Source organism: Pygocentrus nattereri, chromosome 10, assembly GCF_015220715.1.
Source record: "Pygocentrus nattereri isolate fPygNat1 chromosome 10, fPygNat1.pri, whole genome shotgun sequence".
Taxonomy (NCBI): domain Eukaryota; kingdom Metazoa; phylum Chordata; class Actinopteri; order Characiformes; family Serrasalmidae; genus Pygocentrus; species Pygocentrus nattereri.
Genome location: NC_051220.1, coordinates 4428535 through 4441602, shown reverse-complemented (window position 1 = coordinate 4441602; position 13068 = coordinate 4428535). Strand labels below are relative to the sequence as shown.

General features: G+C 42.6%; 1 long non-coding RNA gene across 1 annotated transcript; it reads left to right on the top strand.

Moving 5' to 3' along the window:
• Positions 1-927: 927 nt before the first annotated feature.
• LOC119264142 lies at positions 928-11426 on the top strand. The gene is made up of 3 exons (XR_005130797.1): positions 928-1150; positions 2107-2146; positions 11236-11426. It is a non-coding gene; the product is annotated as an uncharacterized LOC119264142 (long non-coding RNA).
• Positions 11427-13068: the final 1642 nt, after the last annotated feature.

Below are 13068 nucleotides of genomic sequence, written 5' to 3'. Positions count from 1 at the left end.
ATTCAAAGAGGGCATGTAATTTCACAAGAGACAATGAGAGTGATAAAATGATCGATCTTGGAGGAGCGAGTTAGATACACTCGGCATCTTCATCCTCGCCAGTACAGCCACCAAGGCCCCAGTGCGTTATGGCAGCCCCCCTACACATAGCTTACTTTAACCTCAAAATATCCCAAGTTTATTCTTGTAACTTTACGACTTTATTCTCAAAATATTATGATTTTATTCTAAAAAAAAATGATTTTAATCTCAAAATATCATACATTTACTCTCAATGTATAGTATCATTATTTTTTACAGTGTCCCAAAAATACCATTGTAGTATTTCCTCTATGTGGTGGAGCGAGGAGGCGGACGCATACGCTGAGATAAGCGACTTTTATTAGGGGCAAATCCAGGGTCATAGTCACAACGGTCCAGGGTCAAACAGCCAACACGGAGAGAAGGAGGGACAGACATGACAAAATGAAAACAGGATCAACAAACAACGGAGGCCGGAAAACCAAACATCAAACAGTACAACCAGAACAAGAAACAACAAAGACCAACACAGACCAAGGCAAACACAGGGCTTATATACACAAGGGCTAACAAGGGATCACAAGACACAGGTGGGAACAATCAGGGGCGGAGTAACCAAACAAGGGGGCAGGACAGAAAAACCAAAACAAATGCACACGGAAGACCAGGAAGTAAACACGAGCACATGGACAGGACAAAGGTGAACACAAGGACATGAGGAGACTGGGAGGAGCCAATCGTGACACTGTGACACGGGGAAATAAAAACATTTCCTACAGGTGAAGTCCATTGGTTTTGCTTTGTTTTTTCTACTACACTGTTAACCTATTTTTCCTATTTTGTTTTTAAACAAATACTTGAACACCAGAATTAAGACGATCACACCTTTACACGTTTACTCGGACTATGACAAATTTGACCGTGTGTATACTTGGTGATATCTTGCACATGAAATGCAATTTCTCATGTGGCGAAATTGTGTCCTTATTTTAGTCACTGGCAATATGACCAATCACAGTCCTCTCTGCTGTTGGCATGATGACAACCAAGATGATGAATTGGATGTGTCCCAGCAACTAGCAGCTTTTTCAGCAACATTAAAGTGATCAAAATCTCCAAGCGCTCAAAGGTAAGCGCAAGCTAAGTTACAGAGATCTGTTTATTAAGAGTTCATAAAGAGTTCTTAAGGAGTTCATAAAGTTTCTGCTAATGTTTTCAACTCCTGTATGAATGCACACAAACACACCACCACCACGTCAGTGTTACTGCAGTGCTGAGAATGATCCACCACCCAAACAGTACCTGCTCTGTGAGGGTCCATGGGGGTCCTGACCACTGAAGAACAGGGTAACAGAGTATCAGAGAAACAGATGGACTACAGTCTGTAACTGTAGAGCTACAGAGTGCAGCTATACAGTAAGTGGAGCTGATGACCATAGAAACATGGAGGTGTCCTTATTGAAGTGGTCAGTATATATCATAAAAACTGAAGAAGCAAACTTTGAACACCAAACATCTAGATCAGTTACATTTGAGGTAAAAGGAGGATCAGAGTCACACAATTAGCACCAATTTCGATAAGCTATTCTTTTGAAAGTGTGCCGTTGTATTGCACGTGTTCCATTCGGTTACACTTCAGCACACGCACACAGAACCGAAAGGCTTTGTTTGTCAAACACAGTTTTCACTTCCACAAAGAAAAGGAGGTCGTTTCATATTGTTTCACACACCAACTTCTCCCGTCTGTTTCTCATTCAAAGCAACGGCAATTTCATGCCTGTGCGCTCTGTGATCTTGTCGTGACGACACACATTCGTTTAAATGTCTCGGATTCTTCTCAGGTAATTTCAGAGCTTCTTACCTCGGCGGTGTGTGTCAACCGTGGTCAGCCCAATTGCGAGGCTTCGTTAGCAATTATCATAATCGTCTTTTAAGTGCACGGTGCCATTAAAGTGCTTCTTACATAAATCTGAAATGTCAGCTCCTGTGGTCGCGTACACCCACACACACCTCTACCGTCAGCATGGCCCCTAAACTCACTCCATCACTCACGCACACTTTTAATGGAGATGCTTTTGTTTGCAGGTACACTGGCGCTAACTCCTCTTGTGGTTCCTGTACTCAGGTACGCACCCCCCCCCCCCCCCCCCCATACACTGTCCATTGCTTCACTGTCTGGTACAAACCTGTGCCATTTCTGAATATTTGGAGGGCCTAAGTGAAATCTTGGGGACAGCATTTACCTTTAGGCCCAGTCCCATTTCACCCCTCGCCCCTACTGCTTTGCCCTTAGCCCTCTGTTTTGTGCACTCACGTCTAGGGGTAGAGTGTGCCCATTTTAGTAGAGATAGAGGGGTGGGGTGAAGTGTTGGGGCTACATGACCCTCCGAACTGAGGTTTTTCAGAGACTCCAAACAGAGAGACATGAGAAAAACAGAAAAACCGGTAAGACGGAGAACAAGAGACCAAAGAACCCACAAATGTGAGAATTTTCTCTGTTAAAAAAATCACGATCACCACTGTTTTATCTTAGTTTAATGTGGTTTCAGTGGATTTTGGGCGTTTTTCTTCATAACAAGCACAAAAAATCACTAATAGCATGCGAATGTCTCATAGCTAGTTCACTAACTTTCCCGTTCCACCTTAAATAGTCCGGCAGTTCTGACGCCTGAAGCGCCAGAATGTAACTGCTGCTCCATTTAAGGTGGAACGGGAAAATTCTAACTAGAATCTGGAGAATCTCTGACTTCAGCTTCACATCACTGAAGAATTAGGGGGGGTGATAATAAATAATTGCCCCCCTCTTTGAAGTCGTATGATGCCTAAATGTAACTAAAGCCCAGCAGTGAGGAGCTGAAGTTTTTCCTTCTACTTTATTCTCAAGTCTTTATGATTTTATTCTTTTTTTTTTTTTTTGATTCACTTTCCTTGTTACCACCAGAGGCTAATGTTAGCTTAGGGTTAGCGTGAAGGCTAAAGGTTCTTGGACATGGGAAATGGAGTCTAAGACCGCTTTCTTCATCGACTTTGACCAGATAACCAGGTAAGACTGTTCTGTCATGTTCTTGTTTCTTGTTTTCATTTCTATTACACCTGCTAGACTAACTTGCTCAAACTACAAGTGGGGATGCATTGATTTATGTGGGACTGACGTGTGCCAAAGGGGTCGTCCACGCACCACTCGCTAAAACAGAAACGCTATGATAATCAGATGGTGTCTCTCAAATATGCACATAGCATAATGATCAAGACATGAAGATGCATCAGCAAAGATACGCTTGCTTCGATCTCAGCTTGCAGATTATGTTCTGTCAGCCCATCAAATAAAAATAGCATATCTGAATCTGTGTGAAGTAATTAGTATGATCAAAACATCTGCAAACCTGAGAAAAAAAACTGCTGTTGTTGCTAATGATTAGGTAGAAACGTCCTACATGAGTATCAGTGAATTACACAGTTTGAAACCTGTGAATATACTTACTGTTTCTAGAGATCAACACTTATAAGTTTGTGGTAATTTGTCGTCTACATACCCTGGTGGCTAAACAACTGCTCCTAAATGATGTCTGTGGTTGGTTAGTGTAGTGGGTAACACCTCTGCCTTCTGTACTGTAGACTGGGGTTCAATCCCCCACCTGGGCAAACACCCTACACTATACCAATAAGAGCCCTTGGGCAAGACTCCTAACACCACCTTCGCCTACTCATCAAACTGTAAGTCGCTCTGGATAAGAGCGTCAGCCAAAATGCCATAAATGTAAAGATCTCCATTTTTCCATTTTTGACATAATTTGAAAATGGCTGTTGTTCTTTACATTGTATGTAAATTTCATGATGAATGGACCAAAAGAAATGGCCCAAAATGGCTTGGAAAGACGTCTGTTTCCATTGACTTAAATTAAAAGTGAAGTAGGTTTTTTCCTTCTCCTGTAAAGTTACCATTTTGGAGATACGAGGTTTTCTTCCGACAGCAGTGATACGCAATTCAAACATTAAACAGATGAGAAATGTCCCATACAGCCACACTCATGCTTCCGTTCCCTCTTTTCCACGTACACACACACACACACATACACACACACACACACGAAAGCATACACAGACAGGGAATTAAACAGCATATTCACCCTCTTCCCTCTCTGCTACCCTTCTTTTAGCTCTGTTCCCCTCATCTCCGGTCGCGTCTGCACGTGACAGACCACAGCTGGCCTTGAGGCCTGTCTCTGTCTCAAACTGGCACACACTCAGTGTCCTCTTTACATATGCTAATGCTTCAGTTTGTGCGCTACTGTAACACACTGTGGACAATGTTCCACTCAATTGATCCAAAAAACGAACTCCATAATGGAGCCTCAATTCAGCTCATGAAGGACTTAATAAGTAGCTGACAGGTGTTTTAGAGCCAGAGATGTATCGTAATGGACTGGAAACACTTTTGTTATTGTATTTTCTGAAAAATTTCTGCTTCTCTAAATGTTTCTCTTCACTTTCTCTTGACATATGTACACCGATCAGGCCTAAGAGTATAACATTATCCTTACTTACTGTACAGCTGCACTTTGTAGTTCTACAGTTACAGACTGTAGTCCATCTGTTTCTCTGATACTCTGTTACCCTGTTCTTCAGTGGCCAGGACCCCCATGGACCCTCACACAGCAGGTACTATTTGGGTGGTGGATCATTCTCAGCACTGCAGTAACGCTGACGTGGTGGTGGTGTGTTAGTGTATGTGGTGCTGGTCTGAGTGGATCAGACACAGCAGTGCTGCTGGAGTTTTTAAACACTTCAGCGTCACTGCTGGACTGAGAATAGTCCACCATATCCAGCCAACAGTGTCCTGTGGGCAGCGTCCTGTGACCACTGATGAAGGACTAGAGGATGACCAACACAAACTGTGCAGCAGCAGATGAGCTGTCGTCTCTGACTTTACATCTACAAGGTGGACCGACGAGGTAGGAGTGTCTAATAGAGTGGACAGTGAGTGGACACCGTGTTTAAGAACTCCCGCAGCACTGCTGTGTCTGATCCACTCGTACCAGCACAACACACACTAACACTACACCACCGTGTCAGTGTCACTCCATTGCTGAGAATGACCCACCACCCAAAAAGTACCTGCTCTGTGGTGGTCCTGACCACTGAAGAACAGGGTGAAAGGAGGCTTTATGGCCATAAAATGGGCAACGGTCCATTAAAAACATGGTTTTAGCGTTATGGCTGATTGGTGTACATACAGTATCACAGAGAGGGAAAACCACCTATCCCGCAATCCTGCGATATGGAAATGTCACAAAGGTCAGCTGAGGACAAGATGAGCGTGAATGAATAGATGAATCCCATTGTGCACCCTCCACTTCTCTTCTATTAGTGCCGTGCTGGAACACAGCTCATATTACACTCCATTCAGCCTGCCAGTCCGGTGCGCTGCAATAATAATACATAGATGATGGAACAAAATACAGCTGAATACAGTGTTTCCCCTAAGAGCTATTGGATGCACCGTGTTCTAACCATGCCAAACAGTAGAAATATACAAACTCTGAAACAAACAACGCTGGCTGCTAATGAGTTTTGGACATTGGAATAGGTGTAACAAAAATATATGAACGCCAAGAACAGCGCGATAATCACTGTGTTCCATACTGAGAGCTCTTGTGAGATCTTTCCATCAGGAAATGAACCGCTCATCCTTGGGGAATTCACCCCAAAGCAGTGGTATAGTCCTAGGAAAACGTGTGGGAATGCTCTAAATCTGAGCTAACTCAGCAAGTGATATCCCGAAGTGACAATAAAGATGACCTGCTTAAAACTATACTGTGAGGAACCCCTTTCCTACAGGTCCAGATTTAGGCCCAATCCCATTTCTTATTTTTACCCCTACCCCTTGTTTTCAAGTGTCACCCTAACCCCTTGGAACTGAGTTATAAGGGGCAGTGGTTGAAATCTGGACCCTACGAAATGTGAAAAACCTCAAATTAAAATATAAACAGCATCACTTCATTATCAGCTACCAGCGCTGCTCTGTAGGCGACCCGGCCCGTCTGCAGGGACAGCAGAGGAGGGGAAAGTTCAGCTCCTCACTGCTGGGCTTTAGTTACATTTAGGGATCAGACGCCATCAGTCTCGCCGCTTTTTCTGCTTTTCTCATTTCTCTCTGTCTGGAGTCTCTGAAAAACCTCCGTTTGGAGGGTCATGTAGCCCCAACACTTCACCCCACCCCTCTATCTCAACAAGAATCGGGACACCCACCCCTAGACGTGAACAAGCAGAACAGAGGGCTAAGGGCTCAGTGGTAGGGGCGAGGGGTGAAATTTGATTGGGCCTAAATCTCCTGCCTTTGTGATAAACCATGTCCTGTGGTTTTAGATCTCAGCGTAATGTATTACAAAACGTACCCGGTGAAAAATGGCATTAACAAGTGCTTTTTTTTTTTTGCTTGTATATTTGCAACAAGGGAAATCCACTAAGTCTAGGGTTAAAGCAGAAGCATGTTCCTGATCTTACTCTAACAGGAAACTTGGGTTCGTTTGAAATGTGATGAAATATTTACTACGAGCAACACTGATGTGCATTACAACATCAGCCAAATTCAGCTCCCTCCCCACTTCCTTCTGCTGCTGAGGGAACTCAGGGCGAGCCATTCAATTAGCTGCTTGTTTCATTGTATGAAACTCAGCCTGGGCTTGACGTGTTCAGCAGAGAGTGCAGAATGAATAGTAATCAGTGCCTGTCATAGTCATTCGTTACCGTTCATAATCGCTCAGACTTTTTAAAATGCTGCTCTTTTTTATTCTTACTGTTCACCTGTTCAGTTCCTGAAGGGAACAGTGCCAATCATGAGTTCTCGGTGGGAGCGTATGAGAGCGTCTCAGGTCTGCTTTGGCTTATTTCGATTCAGAGCGGCTGCCTTAAGCTAAATGCTAAGTAGGCCTACTAATCCATGAACCTGGCCTCACAGTCTCTTTCCCTGGAGGACCTTTTCACTACAGACTGTACAGACGTGACTGCACTGTGGTGATGGAGTTGACGAGACGTGTTCAGGCGTTGATGATTGTGCAGACTGCTAGCAACTAGTGAAAAGTGCCAGTGTTAAAATAAGAGAAAGAACCTCACACAGTACTTAGATATCAACCATCCAGTGGTGGACTAAAGTATTTCCCTTCAAATGTACTTAAGTATAAAGTAAAAGTACTAAAAGAGTAATTCTGGCTCTGATCTGGTCCTGTTATCATTTTTATAACCAGACTGGCTTCATGAACTCATTTCAGGTGAAAGTCCTCCAGCGTCTCTCTTGGTAAACCAGTCTTTTAATAGAACGTCATTAATTAGTGACGCTGACGTCTATTAAAATGATCAGAAGCACAAAACACTGAAGGTAAACAGTTTCCATCAGGGAGAACCGAGTGGCTCTGAAATCACTTTTTACACACAAGCAAAGTTTCAGTTTCAGATTTATTTACAACTTAGTTCCAAGTTTAAGTTGAATAAAAACTGGCTTTAAACTCAGGATCACAGATGAGCTCCTTTACTATGTTGATCTGTAGGCGTCTGTTCATAAACATAAACCAGCCCAAACTCATTTACTATAAAATGAAATGGTGTTTGTAGAAATTCAGAAAAAAGCCGCGTCAGTCTCGACTGCATATGTGGACATATTTCTATATTGTGCTCTATTTACACAAAGTTAGGTTAGTTCATCATTTATGTTGAACAGACTCTCCCAAAGTTTGACGCTGCTGCGCTGACGTTGAACCGCGTGCTGCACTGGGTCGGTATGACCAACAGGTCAAAACCAGCTCTAAACAAAGTGACCACTGGGCCCTGATTGGTGCTCTGGCTTTGCGCTTCTTTCGTTTTGACATGTTACGTTTTTATACACACAGAAACCAAAAGGAACGACAGATTTCTCAAAATGTAGGAGGAAAAAGTCGGATATTAGACTCTGAAATGTAGTGGAGTGAAAGGAAAAAGTCGCCCAGAATAGAGAAACTTCAGTACAGATACACCAAAAATACTTAAGTACAGAAACTAATTACATTTACTTAGTTACTGTCCACCACCACATGTTGTGTCTCTTTATTCTGATTTTGAGAAATATGATAAAATGTGAGTTAAGATCATCTTTAAAAAGTGCTTTACATCATTAACTATGAGCAATGTAGTGATTAGCACCATATCAGCGACATATAAGCCAGGCTGGCCGGACTTAAATCTGAAATTGAGGGGGTGGGGAAACACCTCAAAGAGCATCATCCTGTGTTTTTTTTTTTATTCTTTTGAAAAGTTTGAGTCCTGCGTCACCACAGGGTTACAGACTTCCTGTAACTCTCACTTGTGACAGAGATCAGTGAAAATGGCCCTCTCTGCTGCACACATCATGAGAGCAATTAAAAAGCAAATATTCAATTCACTTATCAATAATGCCGTCTGTATTTACTGGCCTCCCAATCGTTGGCTACATATATCGCAGAGGTGTCAAATTCAGGTCCAGAAAGTAAAAGTCCTTCCCAGGATTTTGTTCCAACAGGCTGGCTTCTCTAGTTAGATCACACCACCAGCAGAGCTGTCCAACCTGTTGGAACAAAATCCTGGGAAGGACTTTTACTTTCTGGACCTGGATTTGACACCTCTGCTATATTTGTGCAATACATGCTGGGTATTGTAGTGAAGGTCGAGTCAAGTCAAACATCATTTATATAGCGCTATGGTTCCAAGCCCCCATAAGCAAGGCTGTGCAACAGTGGCATGGAAAACCTCCCTAAGAGCAAAAAACAGAAAAAACCTTAAGAGGAAGCAAGACTTAAAAGGGGAACCCATCGTCCTCTGCTTGACACTGGATAGCAAAATAATGCAAAAGCCATATGAGAAGAGAATTTTACCACTGGCATAAAATATTCAAAATAGAGAAAACAGGCAAAAAATTATGGATATAAACACAAAAAGGATAGAAAATGATGAATTCTGTCAAACTAGTAATGTTTGAGGGGTGCAGTGTTACACCACAGAATAACCACAGCACGACAAATAACGTCGTAGGCCAGTGTTGGTGGTACACCCCCAAAAGTTGTAGCTTAATGTCCCAAAAAAATGCGGCTGGCTCACTGACAGAATGCAACTAGGCCCCCGAGTGGCTAACTACAGTGACCGGTCATGTCATACTAACACGTCTCTACAGGCCTTTTCATGTGCAGAGTCACTGTTTGCTTTGATCCTGCACTTTACTGGGTTCAGCCTCAAATAACAAACTTTGGCTAGCTAACATCTCAGAACATCAGGCTGTTTTCAGGCCCAGTTCTGCACCATATTCTGGATCCAATCCACATGTGGAGGTGGTTTGAAATGTGATTCAAATGGGATTTTTTACAGATGCATCTCAGCTTGGCCACACAAAACTTGTCTTTTGCATCACTTACAACATAAATATCAATGACATTGTCTTATTTTGAGTAACGGGAGTGCTGGGATTCAAGAACAGCACTAAAGATTCTTATGGCAGAGATTTCAGCAGAGTTAGGAGGCTGAGATGATGCATCTCCATCTCTCCTGCATCTATGTTACATAGTTACTGACGCCTATGCTGTTACTACAGCAACTATGCAGATACACTATATTGCAAAAGTATTTGGTCGTCTGCCTTAACACGCATATGAACTTCAGTGACATCCCATTCTTAATCCATAGGGTTTAATATGATGTCAGCCCAACAGCTTCAGCTCTTCTTTCCACAAGGGTTAGGAGTGTTTATGGGAATTTTTGACCGTTCTTCCAGAAGCACATTTGTGAGGTCAGGCACTGATGTTGGACGAGAAGGCCTGGCTCACAGTCTCTGCTCTAATTCATCCCAAAGGTGTTCTGTCGGGTTGAGGTCAGGACTCTGTGCAGGCCAGTCAAGTTCTTCCACACCAAACTGGCTCATACGTGTTTTTATGGACCTGCTTTGTGCACTGGTGCGCAGTCATGTTGGAACAGGAAGGGGCCGTCGCCAAACTGTTCCCACAAAGTAGGGAACATGAAATTGTCCAAAATCTCTTGAAGTTTTAAGAGTTCCTTTCACTGGAACTAAGGGGCCGAGCCCAACTCCTGAAAAACAACCCCACACCATAATCCCCCCTCCACCAAACTTTACACTCAGCACAATGCAGTCAGACAAGTATTGTTCTCCTCACCAAACCCAGACTCGTCCATCGGATTACCAGACAGAGAAGTGTGATTGGTCACTCCAGAGAACACGTCTCCACTGCTCTAGAGTCCAGTGGTGGTGCTTTACACCACTGCATTCGGTGATGTAAGGCTTGGATGCAGCTGCTCGGTCACGGAAACCCATTCCATGAAGCTCTCTACGCTGTTCTTGAGCTGATCTGAAGGCCACGTGAAGTTTGGAGGTCTGTAGTGATTGACTCTGCAGAAAGTCAGCGACCTCTGTGCACTATGCCCCTCAGCATCCGCTGACCCCGCTCTGTCATTTTACGTCACTTCGTGGCTGAGTTGCTGTCGTTCCCAATCGCTTCCACGTTGTTATAATCCCACTGACAGTGGACTGTGGAATATTTAGTAGCGAGGAAATTTCACGACTGGACTTGCTGCCCAGGTGGCGTCCGATCACGGCACCACGCTGGAATTCACTGAGCTCCTGAGAGCGACCCATTCTTTCACTAATGTCTGTAGAAGCAGTCTGCAGGCCTAGGGGCTCGGCTTTATACACCTGTGGCCATGGAAGTGACTGGAACACCTGAATTCAATGATTTGGATGGGGGAGTGAAAATTTTTAGCAATATTGTGTAGATTTGTGATGTCTGCACACACTGGTTGGTCAGAAAAAAATCTGATTTGAGGAACAAATAAAATTTTCCGGCAGTATAGTCATAATCTATAAGTTAGCGCTTCATACAGTTCAGTTACTGCAGGTGTGACTGTTGGGTACTTTTAAAGGCAGAGGGTGAACTTCCTGCTGGTCTCCATGGCTTCATCAACCCCATTTTAGTTTGTAGGATTGTCATGTGCTGTTGAGAGATGTGATGACAGATAATCACAGTGCCAAGTTACCATTAGCAGCAACTGTCATGACAGATCCCACAGTGTTTGAAAGTATGAGCTCATTGTAGGCCAGAATCCCCTTTAAATATTTGTAAGTCATGACAAATCACACAGTGTGGTAAATGCATCTAAAAGCAATAGTAAGAATTTTTATTTCATTTTAATGTGTATCACTAACAGTGCATCGCTATACTGGAGCTGCGGAGCCATTTTGGTGCCCTGGTCCTTCATCCTGGTGGGCTGAATGCCGTATCTCCTGCAGGATGAATAATAAATGGGAGCATGTCCGGAGAGATGTTGGAGCTATTGGCACAGAGTAATCCTCTGCCAGCAGAAATCTTTACAGGCCACGGCAGAACCACAGCAAAGCCGACAGCGATGATAAGAGTAAGCCTCTCTGGGGCTTCGAGAAACGCAACTCCACAAACGCAAACCCAACACAAGGTAAATACGGCATCTATACAAACTTTTACATTTCTAAAGCAGTCATCCCCATAGGCTGGCATACAGAGTGACAAACTGACAGCTCAGGGGCAAGAGCATCACCACACACACAAACCGAGGACAGGGTGCAGGACGTCAATATCAAGCTTTCATCAGATAATGCTTTTCCTCCAGAAAAAATAGCATGTTTTCCGCTGAAAAGACGACTTTCCAAACTTTCTGCTTCAGCTAAAATATGCTTTCTTGCTGCCACACTGGTGAACTTCCATTAGAGCTGGGTATTGAAACGCAATACACTGTACACTGAATACACTGAATATGCTGTCCAATATGTATTCAGTAATGTATTTTTTTTTTATTATTATTATCTTTTTATTGGATTTTTCCAGGGATGCATGTATAAAATAGAACAAGAAGGAAAAAAAATGCTAAAAATAAATAACAATAAAAAAATGAATAATACATATCAGGCCACACTCCATGCAGTTTACGACATATAAAGCAACTGAGCAGGGCAAATAGAATTACAAACAAGGGAACATAGAGGCAAGTAAATAAGTCATGGAATGAGTATGCTTAGATTTCCAAATATACGTACAAAGGAGACCATATCTTCCAAAATTTTCCTGAGTTATGGTGCAGATCAAATGTTAGTTTTTCCAAAGGTAAAAACTTAGTTATCTGTGTAAACCACATCCTGACTGAGGGTATTCATAATGTATTCTAATACATGTTTCATGAATATTTTGCTTATAATTTAAATAAAGTTCTGAAATTGAACATTTTTTCTCAATGTCGGCTTCAGTCTACTGCTACTCCCACAATCCCTTGAGCAGCCAGAATGCTAGAATTATTATTCAAACACATCCCCTGCTGACAAGATTAATAGTTTGATTGTGCATCAAAAAACTGATCACATTGATTTATCAGTCTACTCAGGTTTTAGCAGAGCTCAGTAACACTGAGATTAATAACTGATCATCACATTGATTTATCAGTCTACTCAGGCTTTAGCAGAGCTCAGTAACACTGAGATTAATAACCGATCACATTGATTTATCAGTCTACTCAGGCTTTAGCAGAGCTCAGTGACACTGAGATTAATAACTGATCACATTGATTTATCAGTCTACTCAGGCTTTAGCAGAGCTCAGTAACTCTGAGATTAATAACTGATCATCACATTGATTTATCAGTCTACTCAGGCTTTAGCAGAGCTCAGTAACACTGAGATTAATAACTGATCATCACATTGATTTATCAGTCTACTCAGGCTTTAGCAGAGCTCAGTAACACTGAGATTAATAACTGATCATCACATTGATTTATCAGTCTACTCAGACTTTAGCAGAGCTCAGTAACACTGAGATTAATAACCGATCACATTGATTTATCCATCTCCTCAGACTTTAGCAGAGCTCAGTAACACTGAGATTAATAACTGATCATCACATTGATTTATCAGTCTACTCAGGCTTTAGCAGAGCTCAGTAACGCTGAGAATAATAACCGATCACATTGATTTATCAGTCTACTCAGGCTTTAGCAGAGCTCAGTAACACTGAGATT